Here is a 15,958-nt window from a genome sequence, read left to right as displayed (position 1 = left end):
AAAATTTGACTGCATAAAAATTATTAAATATAAGAGTATCATGTTCTTAGAAATAAAGGTTGTTGTGCTTGTTCTAGCTCCCAAATATAAATGTGAGACCCCTTACATTTATATTAGGCTTACAGCATTGTAAGTGGGCAGGTATCTATCTATTCTAACTCAACTATGTTAGCCTGTCCTACTTCCCATCTATGTACTCTATTTCCTGTCCTCTATTATCATCCTGGTCCCCTAGGCTCCATCATAGGTCAGAACAATGAGGACAGACATAGTATCCTTCCTCTCTGCCACCTACTGATGCACAAATGACACATCAGACACACCTTCAATGCCTCGAGGGATAGGATTTTTTGAACTTTTAAAACTTAGCTTAGTTACGAAATAAATGACGCTGAAGATTTGTTCAGGAAAAAATGATATGTGCCTAATAATTTAGACTTCAGATATGAATCAAGAACAAGGAAGGCAGCTATAATTACATAACATTTTACTTATTCAATAACTTGTATTTCTTCTGCTGTGAGAGAAGCATAAATTCCAACAAAATTTTCTGCTGTCAAGAACTCTGATTCTTGTAGAAAAGATGCTAGTTAAACTGTAAAAGAAAATAAATGGCACATGGTAAAATAGATGACCTTGGGTATAGTTTTTGCTTGGGTATTGGGGGTCACAAACTCAGGGCATTTACCAACAAAGTCAAACCTGAAATAACCTGAGGGTTTTTTTTTTTTCTTTTTTCCCCAATGGCTTTTTTTGTTGTTATTTTGTTATTATTTTATTTTATTTTTCTTATTAGTTACATTTTGTTAACTCTGTATCCCAGCTGTACCCTGCTCCCTCTTTCCCTCCCTAATCCCATCCTCCCTCCCTCATCTCCTCCCTGTCCCTTTCCAAGTCCACTGATAGGGGAGGTCCTCCTCCCCTTTCATCTGATCCTGTTTTATCAGGTATCTTCAGGACTGGCTGCAAAGTCCTCCTCTGTGGCCTAACAGTACTGCTCCTCCCTTGGGGGGGTGGGGAGGTCAAAGAGCCTGCCATTGAGTTCCTGTCAGAAATAGTTCTTGTTCCCCACACTATGGGAAACCAATTGGTTACTGAGCTACCACAGGCGACATCTGAGGAGAGGTTCTAGGTTATATCCATTCATGGTTGAGAGTCAGTCTCAGAAAAGACCCTGTGCCCAGATATATTTGGTCCTTGTGGAGCTCCTATCCTTTCCACATCATTGTAACTCCCCTTCTTTCATATGATTCCTTGTACTCTGCCTAAGGTTTGGTTATGAGTCTTAGTATCTGACTTGAAACACTGCTAGGTAGAGTCTTTCAGATGCCTTCTGTGGTAGACTCCTGTCATACGTTCAATGCACATTCCATTTGTCTTTCTAAATGAGCATTGGTCATCTTATCCTGTGTTTGCTTTCTTATCTTCTTTAGGTGTGTAGATTTCATTATGTTTATCATATCTTGTATAACCTGAGCTTTTAAAGAAAGTTAGGTCTCAACTAGACAGAGGAAGCCAAATTCATGAAGCCCATATATGATTTAAGTATTTGATATGACTGACTTGAAATTCTTTTTTTTTGTTTGTTTGTTTTTTTCAAAAAATATTTATATATTTATTTATTAAAATTTATTTATTAAATTATTTATTAATAAATAAATTTATGTATTAAAAATTATTAAATTTTATTTATTAAAATTTATTCAATTTGTGTCTCCATTGTAGCCCCCTCTCTTGTCTCTTCTTAGTCCCACCCACCTTCCCTCTTCTCCCCCCTATGTCCTTTCCCTAGTCCCCTGATAGAGGAGAACCTCCTCCCCTTGTATCTGATCTTAGCTTATCAGATATCAAGCCTAACTATATAATCTTCCTCTGTGCCTTAGCAAGGCTGCACCCACCAGGGGGAGGTGATAAAAGAGCTGGCCACTTGAGTTCATGTCAAAAACAGCCCCTGGACCCCTTACTATGGAATCCACTTGGAAACTGAGCAGCCAATGGGCTTCCTTTGAACAGGGGATCTAGGTCCTTTCCATTCATGGTTCTTAGTTGGAGTATTGGTCCCTGCAGGCAGCCTGGGCCAGGTATTTTGGTTCTATTGCTCTCCTTGTGGAGTTTCTATCCCCTCCAGGTCTTTCTATCTCCCTCTTCTTCCATAAGGATTCTGGAACTCTGCCCAAAGTTTGGCTGAGTCTCAGCATCTCCTTTGATACCCTGGTGGATAAAGTCTTTCAGAGGTCCTCTGTGGAAGGCTACTGTCCTGTTCCTTGTCTTCTCGTATTTCTGATGTCTATCCTGTTTGTCCTTCTGAATGAGGATTAAACATCTTCTTAGTGACTGTATTTTGAGTTTGTATTTATTAGACAACTCCAAAGGAAAAATAAAGGATACACATGAGAAACACACATAAAACAATACGTACATTGTTCTTTTTGCCTAGTTTGCCTCTGATGTAGCAATCAGAGTAGTACATGAAAACTACCTTTTACTGAACCCCAAATGCCTGGAAAAGTCAATAATACTGAGTGAGTAGAAGATAACTGTACCACATGAGGACTCTACCTTCTCTCTAGTACAGAACCTGATTTAAATGTAGAAATCAATGACTTTCTGAACAACACAATCTGCCCACAAACAAAACACCTTTGGTTATATGTTCTACCTTTCTAGACTAGATAATTTACTTCTTTTGAAAGGTGACATAGAGGAAATGTAGGAAGATAAGATAATCATACTTAATATTCTCTTAATAGTTATACCTCATTCTTTGGTAAGCTAAAGAAACAAGTTGGCACAAATGTGCGTATCAAGGGTGTAAATATAAACAAGTCTGCTAATTTTAACTATGTTTTTGTTGCACTGATAAGGTATCAAACTCTGATCGTGCATTTTTCTTTGTTGTCGTTCACTGCATTTTCTTCTATAGACCTAACATTATACATTACAAAAACAAGTAATAAAACCCTAGAAGTTTTCAGTTTTTTTTTCATTTAATAATGTCAAATAAAAAAGAAAAACAATTTGACATTTCCAGAGACAGAGCATAGTAGATTAACAGATTTATATTTCAATACTCTTTTATTTAGAGCCAGATGCTCTGAATTTGTGTTTTGCACTAGGCCCTTCAAATTATGTCTGGCCATAAGGACAACTGCCAGATTGGAAAGGGAGAAAACAAAACAAGGACAGAGAGGGGAAAAAGTTTAAATAACTGACACTCAGTCTGTGAGTGCTCTTAGGCTTGAGAAGCCACATCTAAGTGGGCTTTCCGTGGTCACTTCAGTCTAGTTTGATCCATAGGAAATGCCAATATACGAGCAGTAGAAAGTGGTGAAACCTACAAGAAGCAGAAGCTTACACGGACTGTTTCATAAATTAAAGACTTTCACATTGTGACTCAAAAATCTGCTTCTCTTTGCAAAGACTTGTCATCTGGCTATGTTGATGTGTTCCACCAGCTTTCTCATGCCAGCTATTAGCAATCAGTAACACCATCTTGTAGGACACTGAAAGAACAAATTATGTCAAGTGATAAAGGCAAACATACTTTAATGAGTACATATGATTAATCTCAGTAAATAATAGATTATATTTGAATTAAGGTAGAAAGAAAAAGATAACTTTAAGAGGTGAATTAGGAAATAATTTTATACACTAAGATAGAGAGTGTGGGGAAACTATTTAACCATACCATTAGGACAGATAACATACAGTGAGAGACTTTTCTGAACAAATGTTTAGGTTTCTGACTTTGGTGACCAGGTAGAAATACAAGCTTAGAGGGAATTGACAAGGAAGAGAGATAGTGCATGCCATTTTTAGCCCATTAAAGTTAAAGTCTTGTAATAGGAAGAATGTGAAAGCGATTGTTAAAATAAGACTTATATACTTACCTTTTAGGAGTTTATATAACTTAGCAGCTTAGGAGAGATATGAAAAAAAAAATTCAGGTTTGCATTTCTTCAACAGAATATACAGCCATGGACTTGAAGCTACAAAAGTGAGTTAAGGTACTTAACCCAGGTTACATTTTTATAGCAATAATGAGTTGTTGAAGACAATTCCACAGTGTAACAGCAATTAAATATAGAATTCTAAACATTTGGTCCCAGTCTTGTTCTGTTACTATGTTCTCATGAGAGTAATTACTCTGATTTAGGGAAGAAGTTTTATTTAGTATTAGTTATGACACAGTTTCTATTTGAAACAATTTAAAGTATTACCTCTTTTAATCTTGATGATTTTTTTAGAGATAGGTACACAGATTATGAAAAAGTGTATGGCCAACTGACGGGCAGAGTGAATGGAATTTTATGTAAGAAGTGGGAAATAGTAAGAGCTGGAGAGGACAGGAACTCCACAAGGAGAGCAACAGAACAAGATAATTTGAACACAGTGAACTTCCCAGAGACTCATACTCCAACCAAGGACTATCCGTGGAGATAACCTAGAACCCTGACAATGCAGCCACTTCTGATGAGAACTGATAGACTAAGATCAGAAAGAAGGAGAGGAGGATCTCCCCTATCAGTGGACTTGGGGAGGGGCATGCATGCAGAAAGGGGGGGAGGGTGGGACTTGGAGGGAAGGAGGGAGGGGCTTATGGGGGGGGACACAAAATGAATAAAGTGTAATTAATAAAAGTTAAAAAAAATCAATCAGTAAAATAAAAAAAAGTGTATGGATAAAGAAACATAATGTTCACAAATATAATGTTTTCTATAGATCAAACATTTAGCAAGTGCCAGCACAAGGAATGTGATGAGAAAGTCCTATTGGTGCATCCTGGTTTCCCTAGCTGAGAGTTCTTCTCTTTATTTGACTAAAACACTCCTGATAAAGAATATGATACCATATTTGTGCCCAGCAATGCCAATCAACCATTTATGGTAGAAAACAAATGTTAAGAGCCAGGTATTGTGCATTTCACTACTTGTGTGTGCATGCATATGTGTGTCAGCGAGTTGCCTAATATATGCAAGAATTGCCCACAACATTCAGATCTCAAATTTCTTTCAGTTCGTACAACAACGTTAGAAACATTTTTCATACTCAAAAATTTCTGTGTACAGAAACATGTGAATTCAATTCCCGGCACCACAAAAGTAAATAAACTAACAAGCAAATAAGTATTTTTAAAATCTACCTTATAATTGTTGAGTTTAGGGATGCACTAAGGCTACAGTATTAAATTAGAAGCATGGATGATATTAAACATATTAAAAATTTGCTAAAATATTTTTGAAACACAAATATGAATATTGCACTGACATCTGGACAACAATATTCAAAATGAGACGATATGAAATGAGTCTAAACTTTTAAAAATTGTACTTCAGAATATGTGAGAAAATTGAGACAACCTAAAGCATGTGGTTAATATGCTGCAGATTTGCTACTAGGGTTTCCGAAAACACCTACAGATCTATATTATACTATCAACCCAGTTATAACACATCAGCTTCCAAAGGAAAAAAAAAAAATGCTCAGATGAACATCAAAGAGAAAATAAGCTACACAATGCAACACCATTCACAAAAAAACACGGATACATGCACCATTTTACATAATAATGAAAACATTCTGACAAGTGGAATAGCATATGTCAAAAGAAAATAGAGTGTATTTTAACAATTCAAGAATTAGAAAAGAATTAGAGATAAAATGTAGATTAGTAGTTAAACAGAGGCTGGAACAACAGGAACTAAAGGGAGATTTATTTTATAAAGATCTTGAAAATATGCGAAGTTAATATAGTTGGATATATTTGCGAATGCACTAAAAAAAAATGGACTATAGAACCCAAATGAATAAACTACATGCATTTAAAGTGGACCTTAATAAATGTGTTTGAATGAACTAAATACTAAATAAACTAAATAAAAGATGGTCAAAATACACTTTTGTACTGCCATCAAAGTACTTAAAATGTATAACAGTTAAGTAATTATAGTCATGACAATATTGCCTGCTGAAGAACCACTGACATCATCCTTTTGTTGATTTCAGATGTCACTGGTTAAGTATAAAATACATCCCTCAAAGTCTCACGGGTTAAACTGGTGTCACTGTTCAAGGAGTTACAGAGCTTTTGAGGAAGCAACTTGTTGGAAGAAATACCTTATGGAGGAGGCTCAGTCTGGAAGTGTATCACATCCCTAAACTCTCCTGGACAGCATGTGATAGATAGCTCACATCTCCTAAGGCCTTCAAATATGATCCCTCACCACAGCCTAAAATCAATATTTACAAGTAAATATGGACTAAAGCTGATCTAAAATGGGCACTTTAGGTATATTTCAGAGTAATGGAGAGCTAGCACAAAAGGATACAAGCCAAGCATTTTATCATAGTTGCTAATTGCAGACCCTTCAGTCTGGATTCACTAACCATATAGTGACCTGAGGGGTCTTCTTCTCCAAGCGTGCTTGAGATCATTTCCAGTGACTTTCTCAGATCTTCCAGATGTTAAGCAGGTACTGGGAAGTGTGTCACAGTTACTGGAATGATTCTGGAAATAGACATTTTGTCCAACTTGTGCTTGAGAAATGAAGGAGAATTGTACTGGAGATTTATAGGAAAATGTCTTTTTGTTAGAGATAATTTTACAAGAGAAATCCTTTAATCTGTTCACGTGAACACAGTAGCTCTCATGGCACACAGAGGGAAACAGAGTCTAGAAAATCAGTCTTAAGACTGATTCTTCATGGCAGAATCAGTATGTTTCTCCAGATACTTTAGGGACAAATTTCCTTTGTAATTTATCCACTGTGAGCTCCATTTCTGTTTACATTGAGCTAAAAGCAAGAATTGCCCTGCGCCTTGTTTTTGACCTCTGGCTATTCTCTAGCATTAACTTCAGATTCTGTTCTGCTTAATAGTATGATGCTCTGGACATTTTTTTCTTCTTGCACTGCCTTGATCTCTACCACATCTTTCTCAGTTACATAATTTCTCATTTACCTGTAAAAATTCACTTTCTCAGGAAAGCTTTAAAACGTCTATTTTGAACATTTTTACAAATGCTTTCCCTGTTACAACACTGTACACAAATGTATATTTTTATAATTTTCCCTTGTATTGTTTCTACAAATCTCGCTCCTCCCTGCTCCACCAGAGTGACCACAGAAACCAATGCAAGAACAAGAACACTTTTATAAATCAATATTTAGTTTCTAGAACAGTGCCTAACAATTTGTAAGAGCCAAGAAATAATTTCCTGAATGAATAAATCAATAGGTATATGTAAAGCCAATACAATTGAAACAGTTTTTCTTAAGGGTACTGGTTCCAAAATAATATCAAGTTAAGCAAGAGATAACATTATCAGAAAAAATTTGTAAATTTTGTTATGTTTGTTTTTAAAAAGCTGTGTAAATACATTCTAAAGTTTTCTGAACTAGTCAGAGTAGGTATTGGTAATGTTCGGCTTTCATCAAAACCTAAGGAAACTCTCCTAAAGCCTAGCCCTTTCATGTCTGCAAATAAGGAAGAAGATTCTGTTAAAGTCTCTACAAAAAGAACTTATTCAAAGGACGTCAATATTGACTTGCTGCAGGTGGTGGGTCTTGGCTTAGCAGCAGTTTCTGAGCATGCACAGCATGATCTAAGGAGACCCTTCTTAGGTCATCCCATACAGAGACCATGAAGAAATTACAAAGGAAGAATAGATCCGGCAGAAAAAGGTGAGACCCAGGTGGACTTTAAGGGTTAATGGCCCGTGCAGCCCCTGAGTTAACTGCAACTCGGTCTGAAGTCCAAAACTGGTCTGCAGATGGGGACCGAGCCTCTGCAGCTTCAGAGGCTTGCTGTAAGGCTCAGGGAATATAGCCCATATTAGAACTGAAGAAGAGTTTGCAGCTGCAATTGATTAGCCGTGGAATGGGCAGGACCAAACATGGAGGGGTCTTAAGCTGTTCCTTCACCAGTCCCTAAACTGTGAAATGAAAGATAAGGGGAAACAGACATTAAAAAATAGTTATATATACATAGATACACTGAAAAGTAGCAAAAAAAAATTAGTTTGCACAATCTATTGAGTCAAAATACTTTTGCTATATTAATCAAAATATTAATGCCCTTTATAATATTCACATTTGTTTATACTGTGGTTAGTTAAAATGGGAGATATAAAAAAGCTTTTGAAATTAGTCTATCTCAAAATAGCAAGGTTTAATATTGATATTACTGAGAACAGTGTTTTGTTGTATTTTAGAACTGTTTTAAAGTCACTAGCATGAAGCAGTTTTTCCTTTTTGCCTAAGATACACTTGTATTATTCAGGGCAGGCTCCAAATTTGTAAAAGTCAAGTTCAAGGAAGTTCATTTTCACCAGGATTGATTTTCACTGAAGGCAGACTGTTTTCACCTCATTGATTTTGATGCCGACTGAGTCATGTTCATCTGATTGGTAAGTATTTGGGAACATGTTCATTTTTGATGGGTTAATTTGCCTGGGGTCACTGATCCATTGCCTTGAGTCTGAGCTCCTGCTATTTAATATAATCTCAGAAACTTAAAGCATAATTCAACAGAACATATTATAATTTCCTATGGAATTTACTCAAGTCCAAGTGATTTTTATTTACTTTTAATAACAATGTTTAAGTCATCAGGATCAAACACACTGCCATGTTATATTTAATGTACAAAAGCATGGTTCATGTTACAACTTATGTAAAATGCAGGAGGCTGGGGAAAATTGATTTCTATTAATGTATAATTCACAAAATTTTAAAAATCTGATTGACCGATGAAGTCAAAGGCAAGGATGTTCTAAAACCTGGTAGTCAAAAAGATACTGAAATAAATCTCTAATCCAAAAATCATTATTATTGCTGCTCAGTCATCTCACCTAAAAGGCAGAACCTCTGTTTAATGCGTCAGGTGAGTTCTCTCTGAATCTTATCACTGTGAATATTAATACACATCACACAGGATCACATCTGGCTTACATCTGAAGTAATTATCTTTAGTGACATGTTTATGAGTTTCTTTTCATTATTTTTTATCTCTGAAAATTCTTACTCTTCTGGTAGTCTAGTTTTAAAACAAACACCTGTTATTTTATAATTCTTACATGAATCCTTCCAGGTTTTATACTTCAAATATCTGACAATCCTGCAGGAGATTTTAGATTTTTTATTATTATTATTCTAGCAAAAACTTTTATATCTCCACATTGTTTTCTACTGTGGTATAGGATTATCTCCTTTCCTGTATTACCAATTTCTCCCAATCTGCTCTAATCCCACATTACGTAGATTCTCAGTGTTCCTTGTGAAATATTTCTGAAATCTCTTTTCCATTTCATACCATTTGCCATGAGGTTGTCCATGCGGTGAGCAAATGACCTACAACACTGAAAGCACACAGTAGGCAACACTGTGACCAGCAGTCTAAATTACCACCTATGATGTATATCTCAAGTAAAGTCTAAAGTACAAAACAGTAGATTATCCAATACATTATTATTAACTGTTAAGTTGAGGAAGGATAACAAGTTTAATCTTAGGGCTATAGGTACCATTCATTGAAGAGAGAGAAACAAGCAGAGAAAAACCACGGGAAATAATGTGTTGTTACATGCAATTAATTGTCACATAAGAGTATTAAGCTGTCAATGACACTAGAGTTGAAGTCAATTGTAGCAATCTGTAAACAGATAATAAGAGTATGTTATGTTTTTACAGTAAATGGATCAAATAAAATAGTGACAGCTTAAAAAAGCTGTTTAGTGTAAGGACATGCCCTTAAAAAATAACCCTTTATAGTTACAAGTATTCTCTGCTCTCACAGGGGACCCAGATTCAGTTCCCAGCACCCACATCAGAGGGCTCACAACTGCATGCAATTATAGTTTCAGGGAAGCAACACCATCTTCATGCATCTGGAGAAACTACATTCCCATGCCATTTACACACAGAAAATAAAATAAATATGCTTGTCGTTTTTTAAATCACTACCACTGCAGCTAAAAAAAAAAAAAGTAACATTCCAAGTGATCTGTTGAAACAAACAAACAAACAAAAAAATAAATAAATAAAAAATAAAAACAGCAACCAAAAACTCAGAGTCACCTGAGGTTCCTCTCCTCTCAATTTTACATGCATTCTTTCAGCATTTTCTGTTTTTTTCTTGAAATAATAAAGAACTCCATTATTTACTACATAGCTGCCATTCGAATACTTACCATCATCTCTAAACCTGTCTGATATTCATAACACTTACCTGCTCTCTTTGCTTCCTAAAGATGCTTCTCTTGAGAATTTATTTGACTGTTAAACTTTGATGACCTAGTTTTCCTTAGAAGACCTTAAATATCTGAGCATTGTTCCACTGTAATTGTCTTCCTCACACAATGTGTACTGTGGTTGATGCCTAATCTCACTTAATTGTGCTTTCAAATGGTACTTGAAATATAAATCTACCAAGGTTAATGGCTGATTGTAGATTTCAAACTAATGATTGATCCTTAGATATTTTCTATTTATCACAAATAATCATTCCTTCTTTCCCAAAATGATAGTTTTTCAGGTCAGCATATCAACCTCCTTTTAAAATTCATTTTCTCTTAAAATTTTCATAAATGAGTACTGCATTTACATCATTTACATACCACCTTCTCCCTCCAGTTCTTCCCCCATCCTACCCATCCCTTCTTAAACCCATGACCTCTTCCTTCTTAATTATCACTGTTACAAACAAGAACATACGTGGGACTCAAATGGACCTATGTTTAGAACTGACCATTTGGAAGAAGATATCCTATCAAGGACCTCTTCTCTAGAGAAATTAATTTTCCTATCTCAGTATCAATTGATAGCCTGTACCTTCTCATCTAAGGATGAGGACGTTGTCAAATTCCCCCGTACACATTAGCATGCCCAGGGATGTTGTCATCATGCAAGTCTTGTTTAGTTAAACTTATTTGTTTATATTTAGATTTCATGAGTGAGATTCAAGCATCCTTGTTTGGCACTTAGCTTCTTTGGGTCTGTGAATTGTAGGATGGTTATGCTGTACTATACAGTTAATATCTGCTTATAAGTACGTACATACCATGTGTGTCTTTCTGGGTCTGGGTTACCTCACTCAGAATGATCTTTTCTAGTTCCATTAATTTGCCTGAAAATTTCTTGATGCCCTCCTTTTAATAGCTGAGTAGTATTCCATTGTGAAGATGCAACACAATTTCTGCATCCATTCCTTGGTTGAGGGACATTTAGGTTGATTCCAGATTCTGGGTATTACTGGATAAAGCTACTATGAAGACAGAGGAGCAAATGTCCTTGTATGATGAGGCATCTTTTGCATATATGACCAAGAGTGGCATGGCTGGATCTTGAGGTAGAACCAGTCCCAATTTTCTGAGAAAGCACCAGGTTGATTTCCAATGTGATTGTACAAGTTTGCTCTTACAGAGAAGAGACGTAGGAAATGTCCAACAATGCCTGGCCCAACCTGAGACCCACCCCACAGGAGAGAGTCAAATTCTGACACTATTAATGATACTCTGCTATGCTTGTAGACAAGAGTTTAACATGGATATCCTCTGAGAGGCTCCTCCCAGCAACAGATTTATAATACATGCTGAGACTCACAGGCAAACAATAGGCAAAGTACAGGGAAGCTCCTGGAAGAGTGGAGGGAAAGATAGAAGGATCTGGAGAATACAGAAGCTCCATAAGAAGACCAACAAAACCAACTAATCCTGGACTGGGGTGGGGGCTGCAGGCTGGCCAATACTGAGGCATCAATCAAGGATCATGCAGGGACTAGACCTATGTCCTCTACACATATATAGCTGATGGGCATCTTGGTCTTCATGCCGGTCCCCTTGTAAGGAGAGTAAGGGATGTCTCTGACATGGTCTTTGTTGCATGCTTTTCTATCACTTCCCCTGGCGTGGCTGTATTGTCAAGCCATCTTAGAAGAAGATGTGATAGATTTTAGTACCAATAGTATTTGCAGAACAATAGAAATATAAGGATGGATCTTTTAAGTATCTGGAATAGCGCCTCCAATTTTTCAACACCTACAATTCTGAAACCTCTCCAGCTATTTAAGCCTCTCCTGGGAGCTCAGAATATACTAACAGCCTATAGTGGTAAACATGTTAAAAATTAAAGGAAGAAATGCATTAGATTTTTCTGATTGACCGATTGTGACGATAACATATTTGGTGATTCTATAAAAATTTTGACAATTTATGGAAAAATAATGCTGGTGTTTGGTTGCTCTGAGAATAACTGGATAAATTGGCAAAGGATCAAAATGAACCCCATGATAAAATTAATCAACTTCTCTAAACTAAGAATTAGGAGAAAAACAACTTTGAACTTAGTGATAAAAACTGAAGGCTTCTAGGTGTGCATAAATAATGTTTATAAGGTTAGCTGAATTACAGAAAAAAAAAAAAAAGCACCTCCCAGCCTCAGAGGGTGCTGGCAGTTAAAGTAAGGGCATTAGTTGCTAAAGACTGTGATCCTGTGACTTGGCCAGGGGTGGATAGGAGGGCTTCTCAGAGTCTCAAGAGATAATCTCCCTGGAGGTAGTCTGTTCACTCTCAGGAGATGTACTCACACCTTCACCCCCTTGAATTATTGCCTTTTACATCTTTGACTGAGGAAAAATGTCATTGTCTGCTGAACCAGCAGTACTTTTATCTGAAGGAAATGACAGGCAAGAAAATCCTAATGTGCCTCAGGACCTCCCAATAGTTGCCTCCAGTCCTATAGCCATATTTTAGGCTAAGCAGGCTCCCAGGGGGGAGGTAGATTATAGACCACAAGGAGGTGCACTACATTGCTAAGGAGCTTAATGACTTTGCTAATTCGTTTAAGCAGAAGTCTGGGGAATATGTGTGGGAGTGGGTTTTAAGAGTGCAGAATAATGGTGGAACATAAAACTACATCAGGTTGAGTTTATTGATATCGGCCTTCTCAGTGGAGATTCCAGGCTTAATACAGAAGCTCGAAGAGTTAAGAAAGGCATCAATATTTGTTTGAATGTAGGCTGAAGCATTTGTCAAAAGATGGCCTCCTGAAAAGAAATTGGAGATTCTTGTTATTTCCTGGCTTAGTGTTGTTGAAGAGATTTTAAGGCTCAGGGTAATTGTAATGCTAGAGTGAGAACACTGAAATACCCAGTCCTCCACAATGAGAAGGCCCATAAGACATGTTCTTCACTAATCTTATAAGATACAAAATGACGGGAGGTGCACCAGCACATTTGAAGAGTTCTGTTCACTCTTTCCCCTGTGTCAAATCTTAGGATTGGTAATGTTCCTGCTCAGTTGGATGAATTGAATGTAATGAGTTTAATTGGGACGGGAGGTTGCAGGGGCCAGTGGTAGGACTGAAGAGCCAAAAGCAAGGTTATTGTAGCTACTGTAATGGACAACATAGACAAAGTAATTTTCATAATGACCTGACCTATAATGGTCACGACAGGCAAAGTAAATTTTATGGTGGCATGACTCCCGTGGGCCTTTGGTACTAGCTAATCAATCAATGATGGTGTTTCTAGACATGAAATGGATAAGAAGCATAATGCATTTTTGTTTTATCTGTATAATAAGGAAATGTCTCAAATAAATGAAAGAAACCTTCATTGGATCATGGCTCAATTTCCAGATTTGAACCAGTTTGCAGACCCAGAACCCCTTGAAGGAAGAGGTGGTCAAGTTCCCCTGAGGAAGGACGTTGATAAAATACCTCAAACTGTAAAAGGAACTTTTACTCACCTCTTTCAGTTTTTGTCTGGGAGGCTTGCTGCCTCTGTCTGCTAACCTAGACCTAGTCCTGGAAGCTTATAGCCTCTGTAAAATCTACCCTAGGGCAAGGATGTTTTCAGCCTCTGAGACATACTGCTGAATAAACTTACATTTTATTGTTCTTTCTGAGCTCAGGGCTGATTGGTTCAAGATTGTAATAGCCAGAAGAAATGAATGATACCAAGGAAACAACAGTATCTTTCATATTCAACAGAACTGACATACAAAATCACAGAGACTGTGCTAACATGCATAAGGTCTACACAGACCCAAGCCAGACAAACCATGAACACTGAGATGGGAAAGTAGACAGGAGCTCCCATCCCTAAGCATGAAACTGTCTCCAATTAATAACCACTTACAAAAGTTTCTCTAAGGTAGTATCACCATACTTTACAGGTACCATGCCCAGCAGGAGAGGCCAACATAAAATGAACTTAAAGGTATTTGGGAATGTTTTTTTGTCCATATTGCTTTGTCTGTGATTCCTACCTTCCCCCCCCCCCCTTACTGGTCTTTTGCTTATATATTATGGTTTCCATTTTGAGTTTGAATGGTGTGTATGTGTGTTCAGCTCTGCTATTCTGGTTTAAACTTCTTTCCCAGAAAACTCATTCAGTCTCGCTTCTCTCTTGATCTCTGAATTGCTCTGCTTGGCCTCAAACTAACTTGAGCAATGTGCTGTAATCTCTGGCTCCTCCTCATTCTCTGGCTTGTTCTGTCTTCACCTATGTCTAGCTTGTTCTCTTTTCCTCCTTCTCTAAAATGCTCTAGGTAAAACTGCCTCCTCTCTCCCTCATTCTCTGTGTTGCCCCCTTAAGCAATTTCTCTTTCTTCTCTTATTGTGAGAGTTGGGTGTATCCTTTTCTGTCAAGTCATTACCAGATTCATCACTTTTTCTGCCACTCAATTAAACTTCACTTTCAAACATGGGTGTCTCCTTCTACAAACCAACTTTACCTTCATTGTTTAGGATTAAAGTCCTGGACCTAAGCTTTCCTTTACCTAAAACTTGCTTTATATGAGGCTGGCCTTGAACTCAGATCTGCTTGCCTCTGTCTCCTGGATTAAAGGCATATTTATATTTCCAGAAGATCACACAGACATAGAAGGTCTATGGATGTGATATCTTGCCAGAGCAGCCATGTTCTGCATTAAAATTATCTACCTAAAAGTATTATTGCTTACCTTTCTTCTGTCTTTACCTCAAGGTACCTATGGCCTTTTGCAAGGGTGACTGTACACTGGGGGAAAGGAAACAGTCAGACTTTCTGGGATATATTGGATGCTAGTTCTGAACTGACCCTGATTCTGGGAGATCCCAAGAAACATTTTGGCCCTCCAATTAAAATAGTGACTTTTGGAGGACAAGGCATTAATGATTTTTGGCTAAAGCACAACTCACAGTAGGTCTAGTGGGTCTCTGAATTGATCCTGAGGTTGTGTCTCAGATCCCTGAATGTATAATAAGGGTACATATACTTAGAATTCTCACATAAGTCATCCTGACTTATGGAGTGGGAGTTAGTATGGTTAGAAAGGCTAAATGGAGGACTTTGCAGCCAGGCCTGAAAATACCTGATAAGCCAGAGTCAGATGAAAGGGGAAGAGGTCCTCCCCTATCAGTGGACTTGGAAAGGGGGAGGGAGGAGATGAGGGAGAAAGAGTGGAATTGGGAGGGAATGAGGGAGCGGGATACAGCTGAGATACAAACTGTAATTAATATTAAAAAATAAAAATTTAATTAAAAAAGAAAGGCTAAATGGAAACCTTTAACATTGCCTCTTCCAATAATAATAGTGAACCAAAAACAGTAGTGCACTGCAGGAGAAATTTCAGAAATTGATGCCGTGGACCAATTTCTGGGTCAAGGACTTAGAAGATACAGGTATGATGGTTCCCAACAAATCTCTCTTTAACCCTCATATCTTGCCAGTGCAGAAGACAGATGAATCAAGGAGATCATCAAAAGCTCAATCGTGTAAAGGCTCTGATCGCAGCTGCAGTACCAGACATGGTCTCCTTAGTTGAGTAAAGCAACACATCTCCTGATACAGGATATGCATCTATTGATCTAGCAAATATTTTTTTTCTTGGTATTTGTTCATAGTGACATTTGATTTAAGTTGGCAAGGCCAGCAACATACTTTTGGGGTTATACGTCAAAGATATATTAACAACCCT

General features: G+C 37.3%; 1 non-coding gene across 1 annotated transcript; it reads right to left on the bottom strand.

The window, feature by feature from the left end:
- Window positions 1-214: 214 nt before the first annotated feature.
- LOC129681144 (small nucleolar RNA SNORA17) lies at window positions 215-345 on the bottom strand. Its single transcript, XR_008720797.1, has one exon. It is a non-coding gene; the product is annotated as a small nucleolar RNA SNORA17 (small nucleolar RNA).
- Between the last annotated feature and the right edge of the window lie 15,613 nt (window positions 346-15,958).

Source organism: Psammomys obesus, unplaced genomic scaffold, assembly GCF_907164565.1.
Source record: "Psammomys obesus unplaced genomic scaffold, mPsaObe1.curated_primary_1811, whole genome shotgun sequence".
Taxonomy (NCBI): Eukaryota; Metazoa; Chordata; class Mammalia; order Rodentia; family Muridae; genus Psammomys; species Psammomys obesus.
Note: the sequence above shows the minus strand (reverse complement) of the source record. Positions and strands in the feature narration are given on the sequence as shown.